General features: G+C 39.6%; 1 pseudogene; it reads right to left on the reverse strand.

Moving 5' to 3' along the window:
• Window positions 1–1,296: 1,296 nt before the first annotated feature.
• Window positions 1,297–2,187, reverse strand: LOC122753848 (annotated as a pseudogene).
• Window positions 2,188–18,277: the final 16,090 nt, after the last annotated feature.

The raw sequence follows: 18,277 nt of genomic DNA on the forward strand, positions 1-18,277 counted from the left end.
GTTGAAAAGTATCACCCTGACAAAGCTCTAGCAAGCCTAAATCTGGACTTGTTTAATGATCAATGTCTCACTTCAGAAACATTTTGAAACGTAGTCAGAAGCAAGTTTCTCTTGATAGACTTCTAGAGAAACTCCTCAAATTTGAAAAGCCAGCAGGGTCAGTAGTGTTAAGAGACAGAAAAGAGAGAGAACCCTTGTGGAAGTGCCTGATATTTTAGTGGAAAGGGACTCCTCTTCCAAGTAATAACATCCCTCCTCCTCCTCTACCTCACCCATTAGGCTATCAATTCCTCTCAGTACAGGTAAAGTGAAGGTAAATTTTATCTAATTATTGTTTTTTATTTATGTCTGTTTAGTTTTAAGGTTTCATATCAAAAACAACCCCATCAATTTTAAATTGCCAAGGAAAAATGTGAAATTTCTGGGGTTCATAAACAGATTTTTTCAATTTACATTACTCCTTATGGGAAGAATTCATTCAGTACTCGTCATTTTTGCCACTCGTTGTACCTTCTGGAACCAATTAACGATGAGTACTGAGGTACCACTGTATTCATATTCTTAATTTTTTTGGTCATATTGTCCAGTGATCCTCGTTTTGTGGTTTTTAACATTTTGCATGCAAAAAAAATTCAAGAGCACATAAAATCCATAGGGGGGGTAATAAATTTGAATTTAATATGAGGAGTCTTATATTAAGTAATATCATTAAAAGGCAATTCTGTAGATCAGAATAAGGAAAATAAGTTTTTCTGTTAATATACTTGATAATAACTATTCAGTAAATATGGAACTGAAAATAGTACTAAGCAGAAAGATATTAGAAAAAATAAACTAATTGTAAACTGAAAGAAGACCACATTATTTTCAAGTTGGATGCTAACCACTAGTAAGGCTAGCCTAAAATTGTATAGCACTTGCAAAAAACACAAAAAATAACAAAGAAGTCACAAGATGTCAACAAGTATTTCTGTGGGGCCTTCTGGTTTAATCGATGGAAATTGTTGTTTAGTCATTTCAATTTTATCTGACTTTTTGTGACCCTATTTGGGGTTTCTTAGCAAAGATAATGGAGTGGTTTGCCATTTCCTTCTCCAGCTCATTTTACAGATAAGGAAACTGAGGCAAACAGCATTAAGTGATTTGCCCAGTGCCACACAACTAATAAATGTCTGAGGCCAGATTTGAACTAAGGTCTTCCTGACTTAAGTGCTTTATCCACTGCACCACCTAGATACCTAGTAAAGGGAAATACATGTATATCATAAAGAGAAGGATGTATGTGTTGTCTGAAGCCTAAAACAAGTGGCTCTGACTTCTGCTTAGCTTTCCCCCAGAGCTGTCCAGTGCCCAAGCCTTATTCTTTCCATTACCAAAAGTGTTGTTCTCCCATTTAACTGATATATCTAAATTACAGAAGGCAGGCAGGATAAAGTTTGGGGTTTCTGATAAAGGTTGGATGTTACAAATTCTGGACAAAATAATAGGTGTCTTAGTTTCCTCTGGGGCTGGAGATTTTGTGATGAGTGAGCTGGGTGTGGGCTTTGATGTCTGCTCTTCTCTCTTTGAACTTCTGCTGAAGGCATTTTCTTCTTTGTGTAGCTTTTTGCAAAAGCAGACATCAATAGACCTGTGGCTATGGTCATCTACCAATACAAAATCAAAGAGTTTCTGACAGTTTACAGATGTCTAGTGCTCCATTAAACTCAATGGCATGGGAGTCCACAGTTACCAAATCTTCTTCAAATACTTTGATTTGGGGGGACACGAGTAAGCCCACTGCCAGAAGGGTTACCACTAAGATCAAGAAGACTGCGCTGGAGATGAGTCCGACCTTCCGGAGAATGGAGCTCCATCTATCAGGTGGTCTCTGTTTCTGAAAATCACCCCTGTGCTCCCAAATAGAAGGTGTACTCTCTTCATAAAACCAATGCCAGTAGCCTCAGATTCCACAGTGTTGATGTTATTCTTCAGTGTATTCTGTGCTTGTTTGGCTCCCCAGATATTGGCACAATAACTTATTCTTCTTGGCTTTGACGTCTTCCTTCTCTTCCTCATGTCCATGCTTTGGACTTTCTCTTTTAAGGGCTCATTTTTACAAATCTGTTTCTTCACTTCCCTCAGATCCACAGGGCAAGGTCGGCTAGCAAGGTAGCTGCAAATCTCTTTCTGGTGTTCCATCACCATGGCCACTGCTCTTGCTGCCCCCCTCTTTTGCTTTATGTGTGTGTTTGTGTCATATATGTATGTATGTGTATATGTATGTACATATGTATGTATGTGTGTGTTTATTTAGGTCTTCCTGGTTGACTCTATCATTAGATGTTAAACTCCTTGAAAGTAAGCATGGTGGGGGCACCATGGATAGAGCATTGGCCCTGGATTCAGGAGAACCTGAGTTAGAATCTGGCCTCAGACACTTAACACTTACTAGCTGTGTGACCCTGGCCAAGTCACTTAACCCCAATTGCCTCACCAAAAAAAGAAAAAAGAAAAAAGAAAATAAGCATGGCACCATGCTTTCTGCTTGAATCCCCAGTGCCTAGAATAGTACCAGACACATGGTGCCAGGAGGCAAATACTTGCTGATTGACTGATAAACTGATTATTGAAGACACAGAAGTACTGTAGGACTTTTGGAGAGAAATAGAGAAATCATCCTTGTAGGACTTGCCCATTCTTGGTGAAATTTCTCACTGGGAACATGAATTGGCATTATTTCATGGGTCTCATATAGAATTTGAAATGAGCTTAACATAGGCATGCTCCAGTTCAATTTAATTTCAATTCAGTTCATCAAAATATTTATTGTTTATTAAATGCCTTCTGGGTGCATGCCATTGTAAGAATGGGGAGATACAAAACCAAAAATGAAGCAGTCCCTGCCTGCCTTCAAGTAACTTCCATTTTCTTGGAAGGACTCCTTAATGTAAGAGGCAACAGTTTATTTAAGCCTTGAAGGGAACCAGGAATTCTTTTTTTTTTTTTTTTGCAGAACAATGGGAGTTAAGTGACTTACCCATGGTCACACAGCTAGTAAGTGTCAAATATCTGAGGCCAGATTTGAACTCAGGTACTCCTGAATCTAGGGATGGTGCTTTATCCCCTGTACCACCTAGTTACCCTGGAACCAGGAATTCAAAAAGGCAGATGTGAAGAGCAATCCAGGAATAAGGGATAACTGTACCAGGCACCAAGGATGGAGATGGAGTGTCATGTACAGAAAATAGCTTATAGGACTATTTCCTTGCAATATAGTAATAACTAAGAATGACAATAATAATTAGCATTTATGTAGCACTTTAAAGTATGCACAATACTTTACAAATATGATCTAATTTTATCCTCCCAGCAGCCCTGGAAGGTAGGTGCTATTAATTTGACCACTTTACAGATGAGGAAACTGAGGCACAGAGAAATTAAATGATTTTCCCAGAGGGACACAGCAAGTGGCTGAGGCCAGATTTGAACTGGGAACTTCTTGATTTCAAGTATGCACTACTAAGCTTCCATGAGAGTTTAATGGTAAGGTGAAATATGCCTGGAAAGGTAGACTCCAGCCAGATTGTAGAGGACTTTCTATCTTAAGAAAATCTAGTATTTCAAAACTTGAATTTATAAAACATAAAAATTAGAGGATGACACAACACACATGAATTACTCTGTACTAAAGATAGCAAAATACTAGGGATTAATAATAATAATAATAATTCTTAGAAATAATAATTGTTAGAATAACACGAATACTATAACTACTAGAACAATAACAGCAATTACTATTAGTAGTAATAGTAGGTAATAGTAGTATAACTGACATTTTCACAAAACTTTTGTGTCTAAGATAATGGATTTAGCAGATACTCAGGAACCCACCTGGAGATTTAAACTGATTGAATTAGATAAGGTGACTGACTTTGAGGCTTACTAGATTGTAAGCACATCTGGCTAGTACTTAAGGGTACTTAAGAAAGTAATTGTTATCAGAAGCTAACAACTTTGAACTTTGGCCACTTCGGACCAGTGAACCAATCAGCTTGAAGAACCTCCCATTTCTGGGAGGGGAACAGGAAGGAGGAATTGGAGGCTGTCCAGAGAGCTAGGCCTCTTCGGCTGTGAGAGATTGGTGTGGTGGCAGAGGACTTAAGAATTGGAAGCTAGGGAAGTTTAGGATTGCCAGGTGATAGGAAATCTGTTCCCAATCTTTCTCTTTCTTTTACTATCTTTCAATAAACCCTTAAAAAACCTAAACTCATTTATCAGTGATTTTAGTCAGTTTCCCCCAAAAACTAGGGGGACGGATTAGAACCCACATTTAGAAATTTAAATTACACAATTTAAAGTTTGCGAAGTGCTCTTCATCCCTATGACCTTTGAGGCAGATATCATAGGTAAGTATGACTTCCTCAATTTTGTAGAGGAGATAACTGCAACAGAGATGTTCAGTGACTAGCTCAAGGTAATACAGCTAGTAAGTATCAGCTCTCTATTTGCTACATGCATGAAAGTGTTTTTTTAGGAGGCCTTAACTGTTTGAATGAAATCTGTGGTTAAGAAAAAATGTAAAATGCATGTGTTAGGGAAGTCTTTGGTGCTGAAAATAATCAGAAGGGAAAACAAGTGGACCCTAGAATTATGGGATTATCATGAGATCTTGTTCATACTATCTTATTTATTGACTTAATTTTGATTTAATGTCCTTCCATTAAATGGGTCCCTATTTCATACACAAATCTTCCACTCTACCTGGACTGCTACCTCACTGTCCTCCATGCTTGTTCTGATCCCTGCGTCTTTGCTTATTTTGCCTATTTCCCTTTGCTCTTCCATCTATCCAAATTTGGTCCATTTTCAAGGCTTAACTAAAATCCTACCTTATCTATGAAAATTTCACTGAATATTCCACTCAACAATTTTATTTAATTATTTTATTCATTTCTTTGGACATTTCCCAATCAGATTTAAATTTTTTAAACAATGATTAAAAAATGTAAATTCTAAATTATCGCTCTGCCTCCAATCCCCCCTTAAGAAGACAAGTAATTTATTTTAATTATACATGTGAGGTTAAAGAAAACATATTTCCATATTAGCCATGTTGCAAAAGAAAGGACAAACAACATAAAACAATAAAATAGAGTAAAAAAAAAGTATGCTTCCATCTGCAGAGTTCATCGGTTCTCTTTCAGGAGGTGGATAGCATTTTTATCATGAGTCCTTTGGAATTGTCTTGATCAGAGTAGCCAAGTCTTTCACAGTTAAACATCCTTACAATATTGCTTTTACTGTGTACAATGTTCTTCTGCTTCTGCTCACTCCACCCAGCCATTATTGGCATTACTCTTCCCTGAAATTCTTTAGCAAAAGATTTCATAGCTAGAACTTTTTGAGGTCTGGAACTAAGTCTTATAACTCCCAAATCTCCCATTGCACCTTTAACAGTGTTGAATTATTCAGTCATTCCTCTTATTCATTCACATGAGATCATAGATCTGGAACTACAAGGTATGTCTGAGCCCACTGGGGGCAGATGGCTTGCTCACAGCCTATGAGTAGCAAGCATCCAAGGCAGGACACCAGCCCATTTAACAACACATTAAATAAGGGGGGCAGCTAGGTGGAGCACTGGATAAAGCACTGGCCCTGGAATCAGGAGGACCTGAGTTCAAATTTGGCCTCAGACACTTGACACTTACTAGTTGTGTGACTCTGGGCAAGTCACTTAACTCTTACTGACCTGCAAAAAAAAAAAAAGAAAAACACATTAAGTACTCTTTCTGTGGTAACCTTTTCTTTTCTTCCAGTCATAAACAATATTAAATATTGACCTGATGGTGTCAATCCTCTACTCAAAAATCTCCAGTTAAACTCTGTTACTAACTGTTCCCCATCCATAGCATTTAATGACTGGAATTTACTCTCTTCTCACTTCCACCTCTTTAAAAATGTTTTTAATATAAAATTTTACTGTTTTTTTTACAGCACCTACATTTCCCAGGGTATTATAAAGAGCCATACCTTATGACAAAGAAAGAAAAAAAATGAAGGCAGAAAAAGGTTATAAAAATGACCAATACATTATTGCAAATAATTTCTAATTTTGTTCAATCTAGTCAAATCAATAAGCATTTACTAAATGCTTACTGTGTACAAGGAACAGTGATAAGTGCTTGGAATACAGATATAAGCAGATGGAAAAACTGCCCCTTCCCTCAAAGAACTTTCATTCTAAACAGGAGAAGACAATACATAAAAGGAATTGGGTTTAGGGCTGTGAAGATTCGAGGCAGCATGGTAAAGAAAAGTCATTTGGAGATTAGTTATAATCCTGGCCTCTTCCTTAAATTGGAGGTTCTGGGAAGAACCAATCAGCAGAGGGAGAGACAACAGGGGGAAACGTTATTTACAATGTTAGAGTAGTCTGGAATATTAATCTTCTGGGGTGAAGAAGTCTCTATAACATGGTTGAGAAAGTCCCATGGAGACTATTCCCTACCCATAGACCCCCACCTCTACAAAGAAGGGGGTAGTGTGACAACTTTCCTCCATTTAAAATCCTTATCTTCATTCAAATAATAGCTCGAGTCACCTCCTCCTTGAGACTTTTCTAGATTCTTTAATGTTCTTGCTCTTCACTACTTGAAATTTTTTTTTATTACTTGCCATGGTTTTACAGAAGCATATTTTTCATTTACTTATTTGTATAAGGTAGATGGTAAACATTTTGAGGGCAGGGATTTAAAAAATTTTTTTTTTACCTCCAGGTGCCTCATACATCATGTACGCATAATAAAGATTTGTTGTTGCATTCAATAATACAATATGAACTAGAATATAAGTATAACACAGATAACTTTTGAGTATCCTCATCTCAACTCTCATTTTCACTCCCAGTCTGGCTATATCTCTTTCTCTGGGTTCTAGGAATAACTGGAGAGTAATGAGAGTATAATTCTATAAATTTTATTGGCTTAAGCTCCCACCAGTAGGCTTCCTCTCAAGATTATCAGTTGAAAATTAATTTAGTCAACCATCCTGAAGCAACTTTTTAGAAATGCGTATTTACTAGGGTGGTACAGTAAGCATAGTTGATACGAAATATTCCACCACAAGACTGTGGAATTAAGAGCAATGCTTAGAAATATGTAGTAATGCTTAGGGGTGTTTAGCTCCCACAACCCTGAATCTAAAATAAAGCAGTTATGAGTAATTTGAATAATCTCAGCCAGTTAGTCTGAGGGAAATTGGCTAGACAGTGTCAATGGAAGGAAGTTGGAATGCTTTGTCAAGCTCTTACATCTGTTGGAAATGCTGGCAAAGGTAGAACACACACATATTTGGTGCCAGGGCAAAAAAAGGAGATAGTAATCTGATAATTCACTCAAGCAAATTTGGTTTCCATGACAGAAACTATTCAAAGATGAGAGGAGACTCATGTTCTTGACTCCTGCATAAATTCTTAGGAGGCTAGAGGACATGGGAAGAGTTCATCAGTCAACAAGCATTTATTAAGCACCTATATGATTCCAGACACTGTGATAAGCCCCAGAGAGACAAAGAAAGTGGGGGAAGGGGAAGAGGGGGAAAGTGCTCTCAAGAGACTCAATGTCTAATGGAGGAGACGACATGAAAACAAGCCATATAAAGGATAAATTGTAGATAATGTAAAAAAGGAAAGGCATCAGCATTGGAAAGGACTTCTTGTAGAAGGATTTTAGCTGAGTCATGAAAGGGGCCAGAGAATCCAGGAGGAGGAGATGAGGAGGGAGAGAATTCTAAGGATGAGGAGATGATGATGATGAAGAAGAAGGAGGAGAAGGAGAAGAAGAAGGAGAAGAAGAAGAAGGAGAAGAAGAAGGAGGAGAAGAAGAAGGAGGAGAAGAAGAAGGAGGAGAAGAAGAAGGAGGAGAAGAAGAAGGAGGAGAAGAAGGAGAAGGAGAAGGAGAAGGAGGAGAAGGAGAAGGAGAAGGAGAAGGAGAAGGAGAAGGAGAAGGAGAAGGGGAAGGAGAAGGGGAAGGGGAAGGAGAAGGAGAAGGAGAAGGAGAAGGAGAAGGAGAAGGAGAAGGAGAAGGAGAAGGAGAAGGAGAAGGAGAAGGAGAAGGAGAAGGAGAAGGAGAAGGAGAAGGAGAAGAAACTATAATGACAGTGAAAATGCACAAATCAAGAGGGACAGCATGGAGATATTGCTGAATCCCAGAATACTTGGTGGGCATAGGCTGTAAAAAGACTAGAAAGGTAGGGGGAGCCAAGTTCTGAAGGCCTTTTATCATCAAAAAAGAATTTTATATTTGGAGGTAATAGGGACTCACTGGAGGGTCAGAGTGGAGAGGCATTCACCCAGCCCAGCATATCAGCTGTTACCTTGTTATGACAAGGCCACACTGAAATGCCCACTCCCACCATACTAAGATGGTAACTGGCAGAGAATTTTTTCATCTGTGACCAAGAGTTGTTCTTCAGATCTACCACCCCTTCTGAGCTGAGGAGAAATGTAGGGATAGTGAGAACAGCCTGAGGGATGAAGGTTAATACTGTGAGTTGCAGAGATAAAAGAGGGCTTATGGCAGGTTCCACCTGCTGGAAGCAGCAGAGGGGCCATAGGCACTAACTGCTGTGGAACTATGAGGAACAGTGCCTGCCCTTGGCTTCCCCTAGTGTGTGACCATAAATAAGTAAGGTTGCAGGGGTCTCTAGAGAAGGGTTGTTTATTGGCAGCTGTCAAAATAATCATAGATCTTCAGCTGGGAAGGACCTCAGAGGCCACCTAGTTCAGCCCTCTCATTTTCTAGATAAGAATTACTAAAGCCAGGGAGTTTTAGCCACTTGGCCAATGTCACAGAAATAGCAGGAGTACAGAAGTAAGATTTACAAGGAAAGCATTGGGGGAGGGATGGTTTTCTACAAAAGGACCAAGAAGAGACACAAACCTGTCCCAGGTTTTACTCATTTGGCCAAAATGAAAGCCCTCCCCTTCTCAGAAAGAGAAAAAGCCCAGATGCATTCAGCCTGCCAATAGATCGTGTCAGTGGTAGATCAGATCAGGGAAGGTGAGCCCCCGGAATGGGCTCTGCTAGGGGTAGGGGTGGTTGGAATGGACAACAGGCTTTGGCAGTGTGATTGCCCTTTTGTCTCACTTTGTGATATAAGAAGCTTGGGCATCTTCTCCTCAATGGCTCCATGTCAGTGTGGTTCTGGAAGCAGCGCTGGTCCCAAGGATACAAGGATTGCCTAAACCCCTTTTCCAAGGACCCTCCTTGTCTGGAGTGTGTTATTTATTGAGGGTATGGGCTTCTGGCAAAGACACTAAGTGCACTTGGACTTTGTGGCTCTGCTTAGTCACAGCAGAAGGCAAGAAGTGGGACATCACAGGAAGTCACTCGCAGACTTCTAGCACCAGAAGTCACAGAGCGTGGGGCTGAGAATTAGGATGCTATCATTACAACTAGACACCAGCAACAATTTTTTTTTAGATGTGAATTGTACCAACATTAGCAAAAAAGCATAAAGCCCCATGAAGGCTTATCTTTCAGGCAATTTGGAACAGTCAACTACTGTCATTTTTGACATGCGTATAATAATCCCTATAACATGCTCAATAAATATGTTAAGAAATTTTTTAAAAAGCCAAAAAACATCGCTGTGGCATGAACCAGATTTAAGTCATTATGCTATTGTTTCCAGAGTAAGTTATTAAACTGAACAATTTTCAGAGCTAGGAGGCACCTTAGCAATCAACTAGTCTGTTATTTTACAGATGAGGAAAATGAGTCCCCAAAAGGGAATATAACTTTGCCCAGGTCATATCAACTGAAACTCGACCCAGGTATTCTGCCTCTAAGTTCTGGCCCATAATAGTCACTAAATAAATGTTTATTAATTGAATTATATAAAGCCAAATCTCTTTATTATTCAAACAAATCTGTTGTTTAAAACCTCATTGTAAAGATAATGTTGTTGTTCAGTTCTTTCTTTCTTTCTTTTTTTTTTTTTTTTGCGGGGCAGTGGGGGTTAAGTGACTTGCCCAGGGTCACACAGTTAGTAAGTGTCAAGTGTCTGAGGCCGGATTTGAACTCAGGTACTTCTGAATCCAAGGCCAGTGCTTTATCCACTGCGCCACCTAGCTGCCCCATGTTCAGTTCTTTCAATCATGTCTGATTCTCTGAGACCCCATTTGGGGTTTTCTTGGCAAAGGTGGTTTGCCATTTTCTTCTCCAGATCATTTGACAGATAAGGAAACTGAGGCAAACAGGGTTAAGTGATTTGTCCAGGTTCACACAGTAAGTGCTTTAGGCCAGTTTTGAACTCAGGAAGATGAGTCCTCTTGACTCCATGCCTGAGACTCTATCTGAGCCATCTGGCTACCCCATGGTATAAAGTAGTGGTTGTCAAATTGTGTTCCAGGCACCCTGTGGGTTCTCTAGACCCTTTTAGGGGGTCTGTGTTGTCAAAATTATTTTCATAAGAATACTAAGATATTTCAATTTAGAATAAGTTAAACATAGATAGATATAACTCACAAAATAAGGTCTTTGAGAGGTCTATAATTTTTAAGAATCTGAAGGGTCCTGAGACCAAAAAGTTTGAGAAAAGCTGCTATGAAGTATAGTATTGACACAATTGTCTGTATCTTCTACTTGTTTCTATTTCAGCAGAAGGGGATTAAAGGAACTGTTGCCTGATTTAATTAGGTCAGATTGTGACCCTTTGTCAGAAGATAGTTCCTCTCGTGGAGTTGATATCCACACTGTACCCAACTGAGGGGCATATACCTCACTGCTATGACACAGGGAACTTCTGATTGGTCCTTGTGAGTTGTTGTTCTTGTTTGTTTTTTGCTCTTGAAGAAGATCATAGCATTGGGGTGATGTCATGACTCGCAGTGAAGTGGATTTTAGAGAGGGAGGGTAGTGCAAAGTCACCAATCTCACTCTCTCCTCCGAAGTCATCTGGGTCCGGTGGACTCCTCCTGATCAGGATTTCAATGGGGAGGATGCTGGGGAGAAAAGGAGAATAGGCCATCCATCACTGGACACTTACCCCAGGTTCAAATTGCTTTCTGAGTACATAGCCCTAAAATTATAGTTCAAAAGTCCCACCGACATATTTCCCTTTAATATTTACCCAGAAGACAGAATTAACAAAGTAGAGAAGCTTAATGAAAAATCATAGTAATAACCAGCAATAAAATATTTACCCATAAAACCCAGAGGTTGCGGTCCATGATAAATCCTACATCAGTGGGCAGAGTGTATACACAGAGATTACAATTGGAGAGGCAAACATGTAGGAAATATGCGTAGCCAAGGCAGGCCGATGGCGTGGTAACTAACTCCTCTCAGGCTAGAGAGCCGCTAATGTTGCTGTTTCCACTGCCATTTGTCTCATTGTCTCTGATGGATGGGCCTGTTCCCTGCTGGTCTCGGAGTGTCTGACAGATGCTTCTTTACTGGACACTGCTGGACGGGGCTCCAATGGGCACCATAGGACACTATTTTGCTCTGCTGGAGTTTGTGCTGGGCATTGCTTGACTGTAGTCTCCCCTCCAGCTTCTGGCTTAGCAGAAATTATTGTCTAGGGTTTGGTCATGCTCTTTTGGCCTGCTTTGAAAAAAAGGCAGACATACTCTAGGACCATCAAAAGCCTCTCCACTAAGAAGATGGAAGGGCAGCTAGGTGGCGCAGTAGATAAAGCACCAGCCCTGGATTCAGGAGGACCTGAGTTCAAATCTGGCCTCAGACACTTGACACTAGCTGTGTGACCCTGAACAAGTCACTTAACCCTCATTGACCTGCAAAAGAAAAAAAAAGATGGAAGCTGAGGTCTTCCCATAAAGAATGGGGAAATGGGAAAGCACTTTTATTTCTTCTGCTACCAAACGCACAAAAGACACAAAGTACTCAAAGGTGTGCAAAAACAAGCACGGGAAACATAAAGCCCTCAAACTGCTCATTTTATTCCTCTAGGAAGGTAGAGACCTTTTTGCAGGGCGATTGAACAAATAGTTCACATTTCCCTCAGTCTGCACTTGTGAGCAATTCACAAGATCCAGATTTCCCCTGGCCAGGCAAGCTATGACTTTCTTTGACTTTTCAGATATAGGTTGATCTCGGCAGTAGGCCTCTTCTCTCCCAAGAAGCATGCTGCTAGTGGAATGTCATTATGTGGTCAGCTGATGCCTGAATCTCAAATTTAAGAGCTGTAAATCCTCAGCCTAATCATCAAGGCTGGAAATGTATATTTTTTCAGGATTGTTAGTTACTGACCTATGTTTATATAAAGGAGCCCAATCGATGAGTGCTATGGTATCAGGCTTACTTAGGATAGGCTTTGCCTCCCACAGAACCTCCACCTTTTGGGGGTGGGGCAATGAGGGTTAAGTGACTTGCCCAAGGTCACACAGCTAGTAAGTGTCAAGTGTCTGAGGCTGGATTTGAACTCAGGTCCTCCTGATTCCAGGGCCGGTGCTTTATCCACTGTGTCACCTACCTGTCTCCAAAACCTACGTTTTTTAGGAGAAGGTCCAGGCCAGCCATGCCTTCGGTCTTTTCTAGTTTGCTTTCCTGACTGTCTTGGTTTTTATCTGCAATGCCCTGCTCCAGTAACCTACATCTCTGCTCCCCCTTCCCATTCCTCCCTGCACAATTTATTTTTATATGAAGCTCATCAGGGCCAGAGACCACCTTTCTGCTTATACTATACTTGTATTACCAGTGCTTAGCACAGTGTCTGACACATAGTAAGCACTTAGTAAATGTTCATTGACTTAATTCATTAAGTAATCTGCCCAAGCTCACCTGGTATTTAAGTGTCAGCAATGATTAGAACTCAGAGCCTCTGTGGCCACTATACCATCGGTGGCTCCCATCTACTTGGGAAGTGCCTTTTTGGGAACTATAATTAGTAGATTCTTGGAGGAATTTTTAGAGATTTTATAAATAAAGAGACTGAGACATACAGAGATAAAATGACTCACTCCAAATCACATAGTGAGTTAATGGTCCTCAGTGGGGCTGAAGTCCAGACATGATACCTTCTAGCCTCAGGACTCTTTGTATTTGCCAAACCGCTGCTGCAGACCACTCTCCTCATAAAAAATGCATTTAGTGAGGTCCAAAACACTCTTATCACCAGTCTATCTTTGTAGACATTAAGGATGAGATAAACTCTTGGAATCTTTTCAAGTTATTCATTTTTCATGTGCTACAGAGACAGGGCCTAGTGTAGTAGACACAGTACTAGACCTGAGTCAGGTGAGGCCTGGTTTGGAAGCCTTCCCTTAACCTCCCAAAGTCACTGAAACTCTGCCGGACTCAGTTTTATCCTCATTTAACATCTCTGAGCCTCAGCAATTCCTCTAAGACTTAAGTCACAATTTAAGGGTTGTTGTGAAGAGCAGGCAAGATTGTGAGATTATATAAAGCTCTTTGTAAATCTTAAAGCTCAAAATAGAAAAACATATATGTGCACATGCATATATTATATGGGTATGTATATACATATATACATATGCACGTATACATATGTATATATGCATATATGTGTATTTTTAAAATAAATATGCTCCATGATGTCATCACTGTAGGGAATTCCCAGTGAAAAAAACTCCCTCTGGTGATGCAGATCAGTCACTCAGTCAATATACATTTATTAAGTCCCTACTATGTGCTAGGCAATACTGTGCTAAGTATTAGGGATACAAAAAAAAAGGCAAAAGATAATCTTTACCCTTAAGAGACTCACAGTCTGATGGAGACAGCATGCAAACTGCTCTGTAAAAATAAGGTATATATCATCAACATTGTGTGTTGATCAACTGTGATATACTTGATTCATCTCAACAATACAATGGTACAAGATAGTTCCAAAGGACTCATGATGGAAAATGCTCTCCAAATCCAGAAAAAAAAAAGAACTGTGGAATATGGATGCAGGTTGAACCATACTATTTCTTTTGTTTTTGATGCTGTTGTTTTTCTTTTTTGAGGTTTTTCCTTTTTGCTCTGATTCTTCTTTCACAGCAAGACTAATGCAGAAATGGATTTAATGTGATTGTACAAATATAACCTATATCAGATTACTTGCTGTCTTGGGGAGGGGGGAAGGAGGGGAGGGAGGGAGAAAAATTTGAAACTAGAAATCTTATAAAAACAAATGTTGAAAACTATTTCTACCTGTAACTGGAAAATAATAAAATACTTTTATAATAAAAATAAGGTATAAATGGAGTAAATTGGAAATAGACAATAGAGGGAAGGCATTTACTCTCCAATTTATAATCTTAGAGAGCTATTGGGTTGGGGGTAGGGGAGGTGAGGAGGTACTGTGCTAAGTGCTTTACAAATATTATCTCATTTGATCTTCACAGCAAACCTGGGAGGTAGTTGCTATTATTATCTCACTTACATAATTGAGGAAACTGAAGAAGACAAAAGTGAGTTGTCTAGCTTCTCCTCCCCACCCCTCTACTCTCAGCTAGAACATTTCTGAGGCTGGATTTGAACTCAGAGCTTCCTAATTGCAAGCCCAGCACTCTATCGGCACTACACCAATTAGCCCCCTATAAAAGATTAAGTGGATTTCTCAGAGTCACATAGATAATATTTGTCAGAAGCTAGATTAGCATACAGGTCTTTCCAACTTTAAGACCTACTCTCTATTCCCAATGCTAGGGTTGCTCTCACCTGGATACATATCAGGTATTACTTTTGCCTAGTTAACCACTGTAATTCTTCCAGAACAAAGGGTTGATGTTTTAGAGCTTGGCTCTGATCAAGAAGTGGGTTGAGGGAAGAGGGGAAAATCTGGATTGCTCTTGTTCCTTTTCAGTATTAAAGAAAAAGAAGATTAGAGAAGGAAAAAAAAATCCCCAATGCTTCTGGGGATCACCAGTGAAGTAGAATTCTTCTGAATTGTGGGTGGGGAAAGTTAACATTCACATACTTTAAATAGGCTTATTTCAGAAAATACCATTCTAATTGGTTGTGGGATCACAAGAGGGATTTCTTTTTTTTTTTTTTTCTCATTCCTGCTGAAAGGCAGAAGGGAACAATGAATTAAATACATGAATAAAACCCTAGGACCTAAAAGAGTCAAACTGGGGGCGGCTAGGTGGCGCAGTGGATAAAGCACCGGCCCTGGATTCAGGAGTACCTGAGTTCCAATCCGGCCTCAGACACTTGACACTTACTAGCTGTGTGACCCTGGGCAAGTCACATAACCCCCATTGCCCCGCAAAAAAAAAAAAAAAAAGAGTCAAACTAATGAGAGGCAGATTTTGGGAGTCTAGTGATTTATTGAAAGTAACTTGTTTCTGGGGCAGCTAGGTGGTGCAGTGGATAAAGCACTGGCCCTGGATTCAGGAGGACCCGAGTTCAAATCCGGGCTCAGACACTTAACACTAGCTGTGTGACCCTGGGTGAGTCACTTGGCTCCCATTGCCCTGAAAAAAAAAAGTGACTTGTTTCTCAGCATCTCCTCAGAGAAAGACAATAATGCAATATTGAGGCATCAATGGAGATTTTTTTACTATTTTATAAATTGTCTACCAAATTTTATTAAATATGAAAGGTCTGACTGTCATTCTCATGCTCAAAAAAACAAAAAAACAAAGCTTCAGTGACACCCTATAGAATTCTTCTTTCTTTAAGATACAGCTTAGGCTCTATGTCCTAAGAAAATATTTTCTTGGTCCCTTCAACTGCTAGTCCTGACCTTCTTTCCTTGCAGTGAATGACTTTGTAATTATTTGGATTTATTCTATTTACCAATATTTTGTATATATTTATGCATGTATTTATTTTCCTCTTTGGAATGTAAGGTTCCTGAGAGTAGGAATTATAGCCTTCTTTGTATTCTTAGCAAATAGTACAGTGCATGGTACAAATAGATATTTAATACATGCTTATTGATTCCCTAAATGTGTGACATTTCATCTCCCATTTTCTAGTCTTTTCCCATTGCTCCTCATGCCTGAGGTGCTTTCCCTTTAAACCTCTGCCTCCTTTAGAGTCTAACTACCTCTAAATCTTCACTAATTCCTCACGCCCTGAAATTGCTCCATATTTATTTTGTGTGTATCATGTATTTGCTTTTCTTATTTTTCCAATAGATGATAGACACTGCTTTATTTTTATCTTTGTGTCTACCATGGTTAGTATAGTGTCTGGCACATTGTAAACAAAGAATGGTTGTCGAATTTAATTTAATCAAAGTGTTAACCTACTAGGTAGGAGGCATTTTTGGTGTAATGATGAAAAAATAACAGAATCACTGCCCTCGATGAGTTTATGAACTAATGAGATAGGAGCTGCAACATGAATGTAAGTCAAGGCATATGGCACACTGAATTGTGTACAAAGAGATCAATCCATGAAGTCCATATCACATTAGCTTTGGGGAATGATGGAAGCTGGATTCCCTCTCAGAGTTGTCCATTCATTGGTTACTACCGAGGGATTAATTTATCCTAATGTTGCCTAGATTCTTTAGAGAAGAGATGCCCCCATGAGATCTGGTTTTGCACTTAAGAAATTCTTTATCAGGGGCAGCTAGGTGATGCAGTGGATAAAGCACTGGCCCTGGATTCAGGAGGACCTGAGTTCAAATCCTGCCTCAGACACTTGACACTTAATAGCTGTGTGACCCTGGGTGAGTCACTTAACCCTCATTGATTGCCTGGCAAAAACAAACAAACAAACAAACAAACAACAACTTTATCTTAAAGATAGAAGAAGAAAACAAAAACCTTTTATCAGAAATATTGATAGTCCAGCAAAACAAATTCCCACACTGACCATGTCCAATAGTGTGTATCTGATTCTTCATTTTAAGTCTCTCTTCTTTCTGGTAGTACCATTGGCCACATGTAACGATAGAGCTCCTGCAGAAGCCTCAGATGTTTGAAGTATTCACAGATGATATAAGATCTTTATTGTCTGGCAAGGGTGGTGGTTTGGGTCCCTTACAAGTCTTAATTTCTTTTTCTTTTTTTTTCCTTCCTTCCTTCCTTCCTTCCTTCCTTCCTTCCTTCCTTCCTTCCTTCCTTCCTTCCTTCCTTCCTTCCTTCCTTCCTTCCTTCCTTCCTCCCTCTTTCCTTTCCTTTCCTTTCCTTTCCTTTCCTTTCCTTTCCTTTCCTTTCCTTTCCTTTCCTTTCCTTTCCTTTCCTTTCCTTTCCTTTCCTTTCCTTTCCTTTCCTTTCCTTTCCTTTCCTTTCCTTTCCTTTCCTTTCCTTTCCTTTCCTTTCCTTTCCTTTCCTTTCCTTTCCTTTCCTTTCCTTTCCTTTCCTTTCCTTTCCTTTCCTTTCCTTTCCTTTCCTTTCCTTTCCTTTCCTTTCCTTTCCTTTCCTTTCCTTTCCTTTCCTTTCCTTTCCTTTCCTTTCCTTTCCTTTCCTTTCCTTTCCTTTCCTTTCCTTTCCTTCTTTGCAGGGCAATGAGGGTTAAGTGACTTGCCCAAGGTCACACAGCTAGTAAGTGTCAAGTATCTGAGTCCAGATTTGAATTCAGGTCCTCCTGGATCCAGGGCCAGTGCTTTATCCACTGTGCCACCTAGCTTCCCCAAGAGTTTTAATTTCTGACCCTTGAAAGGCATAAAAGATAAGCTAAGGATTGCAGTAGATAGAGTGCTGGACCTGCATTTAAATCCTTCCATAAACACTTTCTGGGTGTGGTACTTATTTTTTTCTTAGCCTCAGTTTCTTCATCTAGAAAAAGGGCATAATAAAGGCAGCTACCTCACAGGGGCATTCTGCCGATTAAATGAGAAAACATATGTAATGCTTTGTAAATCATGAAGAGCTAAACGAATGCTACCCATTGTTGTTGTTATTCTCTATTCAGAGAGAAGGAATTTGGAGGAGACGCCTCAAATGCTATTTGCTTGTGACATAAAATACTTAGACAAGTAGTCTCACTTTTCTTTCTTTCTCAATGTCTTTGAATTCTTCTGATAATACCTCTCAGATATCTTCTAGCTTTATAGCTAGCATCTTATGAACTTCACAATGACGTTCTGAATCAGTGGCTTTGTCACTGTGGTTACACTCACATGGGTGTAGCTCACAACCCGATTATGCTTTCTCACCATATATAATTGTTATCTGTGGCATTGTGCTTAGAGAATTGGACCTGGAATCAGTGTCTGCCTGTTCCTAACTGTGGGATGTTGGAAAAGTCACTTAAATTCTCTCAGTCTTAGAATCCTCATCTGTTAAATGGGGATCATAATAGATCTGTTATCCATGGCTATTATAAGCTCAAAAGAGAGGAACTCTCTAGTGTTTTGC

This window comes from Dromiciops gliroides, chromosome 1 (genome assembly GCF_019393635.1).
Source record: "Dromiciops gliroides isolate mDroGli1 chromosome 1, mDroGli1.pri, whole genome shotgun sequence".
NCBI classification, from domain to species: Eukaryota; Metazoa; Chordata; class Mammalia; order Microbiotheria; family Microbiotheriidae; genus Dromiciops; species Dromiciops gliroides.